Raw genomic sequence first — 9,853 nt, forward strand, 5'->3', positions numbered from 1 at the left:
TCCTTTCTCTCTTTTTCTTTTCTCCTCATCCTTGTCCTGTTGGCCCCTGCATAGCTGGCTATTGAGGTCTGGAAAAGCTGAAGTGTGCATCCCTCTGCATAACCACATTTTTAAACCGTCTCTCTGTTTGGCTGTCGCACACTCTCTTTCTCTCTTTAAATGTGTGTAAAGAGTGCACTTTAGCAAGACCTCTTTCAGTGCAATGTTAACATGGTGAAGTTGGCTCGTCTCTTTGCATACATTTAGATTCATTAGGACATATGAACCAGACAGCTTTTTACCTTCAAAATCATATAAGGTAAATTTTTTTTAACTCTCAGAATGCAAATTGCTACCTGAGCAACACTTCTCTCTCCAGTCTCATTTTAGAATGCATATGTACATAATGTTCCTTTTGTGAAATGGAATACAAGAATGATGCTGTACACAGGTATTTATGGTTTTCTGCTTTTTTTAGCCAGGGGTTTTTAGTGGTTTTCAAACTCCATTATTTTTTGTTATTTCATTTTAAATTATTATAGTATTTTTTAGAACGGTTACATTTAGATTTAAGAACTTAAAGGGTTACTCCACCCCAAAATGAAAATGTTGTCATTAATCACTTACCCCCATGTCGTTCCAAACCCGTAAAAGCTTTGTTCGTCTTGGAACACAATTTAAGATATTTTAGATGAAAACCGGGAGGCTTGTGACTGTCCCATTGACTGCCAAGTAAATAACACTGTCAAGGCCCAGAAAAGTATGAAAGATATCGTCAAAATAGTCCATCTGCCATCAGTGGTTCAATCTGAATTTTATGAAGCGACGAGAATACTTTGTGTATGCAAAGAAAACAAAAATAACGACTTTATTCAACAATTCGTCTCCTCCGTGTCACCGTAGCGCCATTTTGGAGAGTATCCACTGAACGTAAACTGCGTATACTGTTCTACTTGTCTGTGTCAGCCGCACCACACGGATACGTTTTCTACATTTATTTATGCTTTAATTTGAACGAAAACAGCGTATCCGTGTGGTGAGGCTGACACAGAACAGCATACATAGTTTGTGTTCAGTGGATACTCTCCAAAATGGCACTACGGTGACACGGAGGAGACGAATTGTTGAATAAAGTCATTATTTTTGTTTTCTGTGCATACAAAAAGCATTCTCGTCACTTTATAAAATTCAGATTGAACCACTGATGGCAGATGGACTATTTTGACAATATCTTTCATACTTTTCTGGGCCTTGACAGTGTTATTTACTTGGCAGTCAATGGGACAGTCACAAGCCTCCCGGTTTTCATCCAAAATATAAAAATGCATGTTATATATAAAATTGTGTTCCGAAGACGAACAAAGCTTTTACGGGTTTGGAACGACATGGGGGTAAGTGATTAATGACAACATTTTCATTTTGGGGTGGAGTAACCCTTTAAGAGATTTAACCACTAAATTTAACATTAATTTTTCATAATTCTATGAGCTGCCATTCACTTTTGTTCAGCAAGTATCCATTAAATTGATCATAAGTGACAGTAAACATTTTTGTTCTGTTACAAAACTTGTGTCACGGTTTCCACTAAAACAGCAAGCAGCACAACTGTTTTCAATATTGATTATAACAGGAAATGTTTCTTGAACACCAAATCAGCATATTAGAATTATTATTATATTAGACTGTTCATGTGACACTGACTGGAGTAATGGCAGCTAAAAATTCAGCTTTGCATCACAGGAATAAAAGTAAATTCTCATGTGCTGAGTGCAGACTGTATCTGCATGCTACAGGGGCTGTCGAGTGTTTACAGTATATTTATACAAACAGTCTGGTGTGTCTCAAACGTGAGATGCACATTTCACATACTGTACTCACAAAGAGAGAGTACTCACACAAACATATTGCTTCTTTGTGTGATCACACACCACCTATGTATTGCTCACACTAACACAAGGAGTAAACTTCAGTCAAACTTCAGTCCTTCAGTTCTGTTAACGTTAGCATTCTTAAAGGAAACTTTTTTCCAAATTTCCATTTTTGGCTGTGCTATTCCAAAACATTTTTGTTAGAATACTCAGTTTTACATAGCTGTCAATGGAGAAAGATGTTTTTTTTGCTGCCAGATGGTGTAAGCTAACTGGGTCACACTAACCAGCAAAACCTCAACCTCTTAGTCCTCACACATATCGCAGTCACAGATTCACAGAGTTACTACCCTCACCCACTTAAAATAGATATGCTCACACCTAATTATCATAATCATAATCTCTTCATTATACAATCCATTTATTTTCCACCACTCATTCATCAATATACAGATTATTCCAGTAAGTAATGAACACACGTGTTGCTGTGATGCTGGAATATTTTAGGTTGTTATATCTGGCCTCATGAATGATAGCGACAGCTCTGGGCAAGGGACGGATTTTGTGCTGAAATTAGCTGCTTATTGATTATGACTTTAGAACAAAACTTTTACTTCATGGTATTAATCATTAAACCACTTCAAAGCATGACCTGTATATTCAAGTTATCTTCTGCTTTCCTAGGTATCTCATCACGTCTCATCCAACTATAAGTTCTTTCTCTTCACACATCTTTTTGCACATGCTTCTGATTCATTTTCTAATATGACAACAAGGTGACTGGTTCGTTTAGTAGTGTGAGCTATTTCTGTGATAGAAAATTATATCAACTAGAAATGTGAGAGTAACATGTGCCACTCTAATGAATTCCGCTATCTTACATATTTTCTACTTATGTTTTTATATGTAGTATTCTATTCTAGGCCTGTTTGCTTATGGGTTCAGACGCTGCATCAGATATCTGTATTCACCACTTCTGTGCTGTTGAATGAGTAGCTAATATAATGTCCAACACCTCAAAAACTTATATATAAAAAATAATAAATAACAGTGACTCAATTTACATAGACAGTAGGGAACTGCTGGTTATTTAAAATAATTGTAAATATATTCAATAATATAATATATAATCCCCAACACGGCACAGTTTTGATGTCTCTCTTATCTAACACACATATTTGAGGTCTACAAATCTTTACTAATGAGCTGAAAAGTTGACTCTGCCATACAGAAATGCCACCCGTTTCAAAATATCTTCTTTTGTGTTTAACAGAAGAAAGGCATTCATACAGTTTTGGAACAACATGAAAGGTGAGTAAATGATTATGACATATTAATTTTGGGGTGAACCATCCCTTTTAAGTCTGTGTTGTGCATAAAAGGGTCACTTTTAGGGCTTTGAAACAGTTAACACTGGGCCATTCTTTCTATCTTATTTCACATTTCACGCTGCTCATTAATTTACTCAGAGTTAACTATTAATTCTGGGTATTCATAAGCGAGTTAACGCTCTTGCTTTCATGTTTGTGGTGCGTGTTACTAATTGGACGAACGCAGCACACGACCTGTTTACATAATGGCTCTAGCATTGTGCATACTCATTGCCACCTTATTTTTACCATAAGAGTGGGTGCGGCCATTTAAATTGAATGTGTCTGGCTTCCGGTGTCATCCACTTCCGGCTCATTTTAGCTGTACAAATCAGCTCATTTTGCTGTTTAACACTAGAACCGCCACGGGGGAAAATTTACCCGTGGCTATTTTTAAAACGTACATAAAATATTTTTCATAAAATATTCAAGTCTCCCAGTCTCTGACTTTTACTAAAATTGCGTGATTTACAATCCCCTGTTGTTAAAAACGGTTTAGATAAAACCAGATCAAAAAATGGGGCATTTATCAAATTTAATAGCATGTTCGCGCTGTCATTTTCGTGCTCTGCTTATGTTTTAACATAGTACATTGCTAGGCAACACCTTTCACTCACTGAATTTGCGGTTATCAGTTTCATAAATAAAGACAAAATGAGTAAAAGAAGGCGATTTATGAATGCTGAAGAGGTATAAGAAGCACTAAATGCCATGAGGGATGGAGAGTCTGATGGTTGGGAGATAAGTAAAGCGTCCTGCAGGCTCAGCATCTGACGGCGATCAATATATCCTAATGTTACTCATAATTGTTCAAAATTTGGATTAATTGTTTCATTTTTGTTTTGCCATTTCTATCGTTTATTGTTCGCTTCTGTGTTGCTATTTATTCTAGTCTGCCTGTTTCCTGAAGAAAAAAAATCAGATCTAATGTAATTACCCGAAGTTTATTGGTGTTCTTCTGGTATAATTCAAATTATAAATGATATAACTAAACAAATTAATAATTGATTAGGTGAAGCTGTGGCTTGAATTTGTCATGCATCATCCTATGCAATGTGGTGAATTATTAGGCCTATTGCTCATTATTGTCTATAGGCTATTTTAGTAATTTAAATAACATAGGTTATCTTAATATATTGATTAATGACATTGTATTATAATAGCCTGTTACACCACCTAAATATGTATTTACTTCCTTCTAATTCTCGTTGTCAGTGCAGGCTTGTTTAGCTTAATATTGACTATGAAAAGTGACTAGTGTAGCCTGCATAAAAAAAGTTTTGAACATAAAACAACAGGACAAAAATATAGTTGATGACTAGACATAATAATTTAATGACTCTAGACACTTCTTTGTGAAGACAGTAGCATAATACAGTTAAATAATATGTTCTTTAGCCATTCAGAAACAGCTGTCATGTGCGTGGGTAAAATTTACCCGCTGGCGGTTTTAGGTATACAGCGACCCCTGGCGGTTCTAGTGTTAAAATTGCAAACTGGTGTTTTCTTACCATATTATTTTAATGTATTGTCTTAATTATAAACACACTGGTTTGTAGCGCAAACTGTTCTACCATTTACTGTACTTTGGTATTCTTCTTGTTATATCCCTACATCGGCTAATGAATCGGAAGTTTCCTGAATGGAATTTTCGGACTATAAAACAAAGAATTAAACGGTCTTTTCTTCACTCCAGTTGATGCGTTTTCAGTCACCATTTGACATGTTTCCCCTCAGTGCTGACACAGTTTATATGCAGTGTTTTTGTGACTGTCGAAAGCTCATGAAGAGGCATGGGACTGGGTGTCTGTTACACATCTAGTCGTAACATTTTAACACTGCATCGTTTCACACTGTATAAGTTTGTAAAAAGCAGTGCTAACCCTGTTACAACTGTGAAACGTTCCAGGGGTCAAAAGCTTGGTTTAGAACAACAATAACCCATGGTTAGTAGGCTATAAAAAGCCCTCTTGGCTTGTTAGTTTGTATTTTTTTTTTAAAAACATTTTTTTCTTCAAAAGCACCTTGAGGTCTCAGATATGGCTATGAGCATCTATGCAGCTGTCTGGAGTCTTTACCAGCACCGTAACCGAGGTAAATACTCCTCATATTATGTGACTTGCTCTTTGCACATAGTGTCTCTTCCTGTTTTTCTCTCCCAGTCCCGAACTCTCTCTCTCAGGAGCATCTTCCCTCTCTCCCACTTTAGTTTTCTTTCTCCCCTATCCTCCATCTGCCTCCTATCAGGCTGTCTCTCTTTATTACAGACCGCCTGCGTCTCTCACCTTGTCCCCTGAAAACCCCGCCTCGCGAATTAGACCCAGAGAGAGACGGAGTGACTGAACAGCTGAACCGATAGAGGACCAAGAGAGCGGCCAAAACCAGCGAAAGTGATGACAGGTTATTTTTCACCAGCCCTTGCTAGACAGCGCAATGCTGTTTTCTCTTCTCCTCTGACACATGGAAGATTTAATCTAGCCATCTCTGGGCGGCCCTTCCGCTCCTGTAACCAAATGAAAGCCATGATTACACATGTTACAGGCGGAGGGTGGTCTGAGGCCTCTGTGCCAAAAAAAGGCCAGAGCAGCAGATTCGCCGGGCTCGGCAGGGTGATTCAGCGTGCGTGCGGACTTGCTTGCATGTAAAACATTGCCTTTATTGTTATGGAGGTTTATTGTTTGTGCGCCAGGTGGGAGACATCTTGAACCATAAAAGTGAATCGTACACAGAGGACTGGCATGCTGCTGCTTTAAATGATTATTCTAATGGCCTTCCTCCTCATCTAAATTTCTCCTCCCTTCCTCTCACCCTCTTCTGAAGGAGAACTGCTTTGACTAATATTACATGCAGCAGGGCACAGGCATAGCTTTCTTTTTTTTATATACTATGACATATGAGTCATAGCAAGTTTATGGTGCTGTATACTAGAAATTATACCATGTGGATTTCTCTAAGAGACTGCTTAACCTGATGTATAATTGCTGTGACACATCAAAATATGGCACAACCCTTTCCATTCATGCAATTACAACAGTTGGTGGAGATTTTCAAAGTGATTCAGTGGTTTCTGCAGTTTTGCCCTCAAGGAGTCTTGTGACTGTCTCTTTAAGAGTCAAGTGAGTCCTATATCACTGCATGCAATATTTATTCTATTCCACTGCAAGGCCTTAATGGTTATTTTCCCAGCCAGCTGAGTGCACCATAACTCCAGCACAAAGCAGCAGGGAACATGGAAATCAGAGGGATATTTTATGTTTAGATAAGAATGTCTAATCGGAGAATGCACTCGGATAAAAGCCTCTCATACGCTCATGATGCTGTGACTACGCAGTTTTATGTTTGCGAACTCTGATTAAGGCGATGATTTTGACTGAAAACACACAATTTGAATAATTTAACCTTATTGTCACTGGCTTAGAGAGCAAAGCATTCATTATTTTAAGTGTTCAGTGTATGCCTATGTCTTTTTATTAACTTGATTAGGATTGTACCATCTGTATACCAGGGTTGTGCAAAATTCAGAACTGAATCTGTCTCTCATTCTCCCTGCCCAAACAGTCACAGTTTGCTTCCCGAACTTTGCTTTTCTAGATGAATTTCAATTCATTGTAATTGTGCTTCCTTACATTCAAAATCGAATTGCCACTTTAGTTTTCTTTCTCCCCTATCCTCCATCTGCCTCCTATCAGGCTGTCTCTCTTTATTACAGACCGCCTGCGTCTCTCACCTTGTCCCCTGAAAACCCCGCCTCGCGAATTAGACCCAGAGAGAGACGGAGTGACTGAACAGCTGAACCGATAGAGGACCAAGAGAGCGGCCAAAACCAGCGAAAGTGATGACAGGTTATTTTTCACCAGCCCTTGCTAGACAGCGCAATGCTGTTTTCTCTTCTCCTCTGACACATGGAAGATTTAATCTAGCCATCTCTGGGCGGCCCTTCCGCTCCTGTAACCAAATGAAAGCCATGATTACACATGTTACAGGCGGAGGGTGGTCTGAGGCCTCTGTGCCAAAAAAAGGCCAGAGCAGCAGATTCGCCGGGCTCGGCAGGGTGATTCAGCGTGCGTGCGGACTTGCTTGCATGTAAAACATTGCCTTTATTGTTATGGAGGTTTATTGTTTGTGCGCCAGGTGGGAGACATCTTGAACCATAAAAGTGAATCGTACACAGAGGACTGGCATGCTGCTGCTTTAAATGATTATTCTAATGGCCTTCCTCCTCATCTAAATTTCTCCTCCCTTCCTCTCACCCTCTTCTGAAGGAGAACTGCTTTGACTAATATTACATGCAGCAGGGCACAGGCATAGCTTTCTTTTTTTTATATACTATGACATATGAGTCATAGCAAGTTTATGGTGCTGTATACTAGAAATTATACCATGTGGATTTCTCTAAGAGACTGCTTAACCTGATGTATAATTGCTGTGACACATCAAAATATGGCACAACCCTTTCCATTCATGCAATTACAACAGTTGGTGGAGATTTTCAAAGTGATTCAGTGGTTTCTGCAGTTTTGCCCTCAAGGAGTCTTGTGACTGTCTCTTTAAGAGTCAAGTGAGTCCTATATCACTGCATGCAATATTTATTCTATTCCACTGCAAGGCCTTAATGGTTATTTTCCCAGCCAGCTGAGTGCACCATAACTCCAGCACAAAGCAGCAGGGAACATGGAAATCAGAGGGATATTTTATGTTTAGATAAGAATGTCTAATCGGAGAATGCACTCGGATAAAAGCCTCTCATACGCTCATGATGCTGTGACTACGCAGTTTTATGTTTGCGAACTCTGATTAAGGCGATGATTTTGACTGAAAACACACAATTTGAATAATTTAACCTTATTGTCACTGGCTTAGAGAGCAAAGCATTCATTATTTTAAGTGTTCAGTGTATGCCTATGTCTTTTTATTAACTTGATTAGGATTGTACCATCTGTATACCAGGGTTGTGCAAAATTCAGAACTGAATCTGTCTCTCATTCTCCCTGCCCAAACAGTCACAGTTTGCTTCCCGAACTTTGCTTTTCTAGATGAATTTCAATTCATTGTAATTGTGCTTCCTTACATTCAAAATCGAATTGCAATTCTACATCCTGTTTGCTACCGAAATTCAAAATCTAATTCAAATTCAAAATCAAATACACCTTTCCCTTGCTGACACATAATAAATAGTTTAAAGTGGTGACACCGATGGTCCTTGTGCGTCCCCACTGGAGCGGACTCCAGCCAAACTCTTTTAAAATCATATTATCGAATCGCCTACAGGACAGAAACTATATTTCTGACAAGCCACCAACAGGCCGCCAATAACAGACTAATGTGATTTGTCAAATTGCATTTACAACGCTTTACATTCTTGATTGGATTACCCCCAACAAAAAATTGGTTGCAGTCCTCTCCTAATCAAGTTAATCATCACTTTCACCTCAAAATGTGTAAAATGAAAAGAGAACAAGGTTCATTAAATATACAGTGTGCCAACCTCAAGTTTTAATATGATTAGTATCAATCTTTCATTTCAGAAAGGAAAACAAGCTTGCAGCAATATCAGTTATGCCTCCCAATCCTGTTTGGAATCGAAAACAGTTTAGCTCGGAGGATTATTTGCAGTCAATTGAATCCGTATTTAGTTACAAAACTGCAAAGCCAAGGCACCTCTATGAGAAGCTTGCTTTTTTGTTCTCCATAAACAAACAATAACTAAAGAATGCTTGGAGTTATGGAGGCTCTCAGGGAAAACATGTCATTTGCAAGGTGATAAATATTTTAGTGTGCTAATTACTTTGGTTGTTAACTTCTCCTTTTGAGAACTGAGGTGTTTGCATGCTAATTGTTCTTTAATGACTGTGTACCGGGTAGTCTTACTCTGCTGGGAGGGATATATACTTACCTTGATTTTCTTTTTCTCATCATTTAGACAGACATGCATTTTGTTATTATGTACAAGAGGTGTTTTCCCGCACTAGCAGCCAGGCATTGCAAGCCAGCTGGCACCAGCACACACACCGTCACGCCCAACATGTCACTGACACACCTCTCTTTCTCTCTCTCTTTCTCTGTATTTCTTTATTTACACCATTCTCGCTTCATGATGCGGGGAGATGGAAGCACCTTAGGCAACAGAATGATGCAACAAGACCTGCGGGATGTGGAGTGTGACAGGACATTCCTCACAGGGAAGCTGTCACAAGACAACATCTGTCCTGACGCTCCACTAACCTGGCTTTCATTGTTCATCTACAGCATCAGGCGACTGTCAAATCTATCTATCTATCTATCTATCTGGCTATCGATTTATCCATTCACCTGTCTGTCTTTCTGTCCGTCCGTCTATGAATGTATCTGTTATGATACATTCTATATGATCTCTAAATGACATGGGTCAGGTTATGAATGTGTTACTCTTGGCCTACAATCATTAAGTTACATATGGTTTCCAAAATGTGTTTCTGTTTGTTTGAATATTTAAAATGTCACATAAAGACATTTGATTCTTAAGAGAATGTGTTTTATTTGTATTTATAACCACCAAACTCAAAAGTCAAAAATGAGAGGGATAAATTAACACAAAAGCAGAAATAAAAAAGAAAGATTTTGAGAAAATCCAAGAAAGAATAAATAAATATATATATA

Source organism: Sinocyclocheilus grahami, unplaced genomic scaffold, assembly GCF_001515645.1.
Source record: "Sinocyclocheilus grahami isolate Dianchi unplaced genomic scaffold, SAMN03320097.WGS_v1.1 scaffold377.1, whole genome shotgun sequence".
NCBI lineage: Eukaryota > Metazoa > Chordata > Actinopteri > Cypriniformes > Cyprinidae > Sinocyclocheilus > Sinocyclocheilus grahami.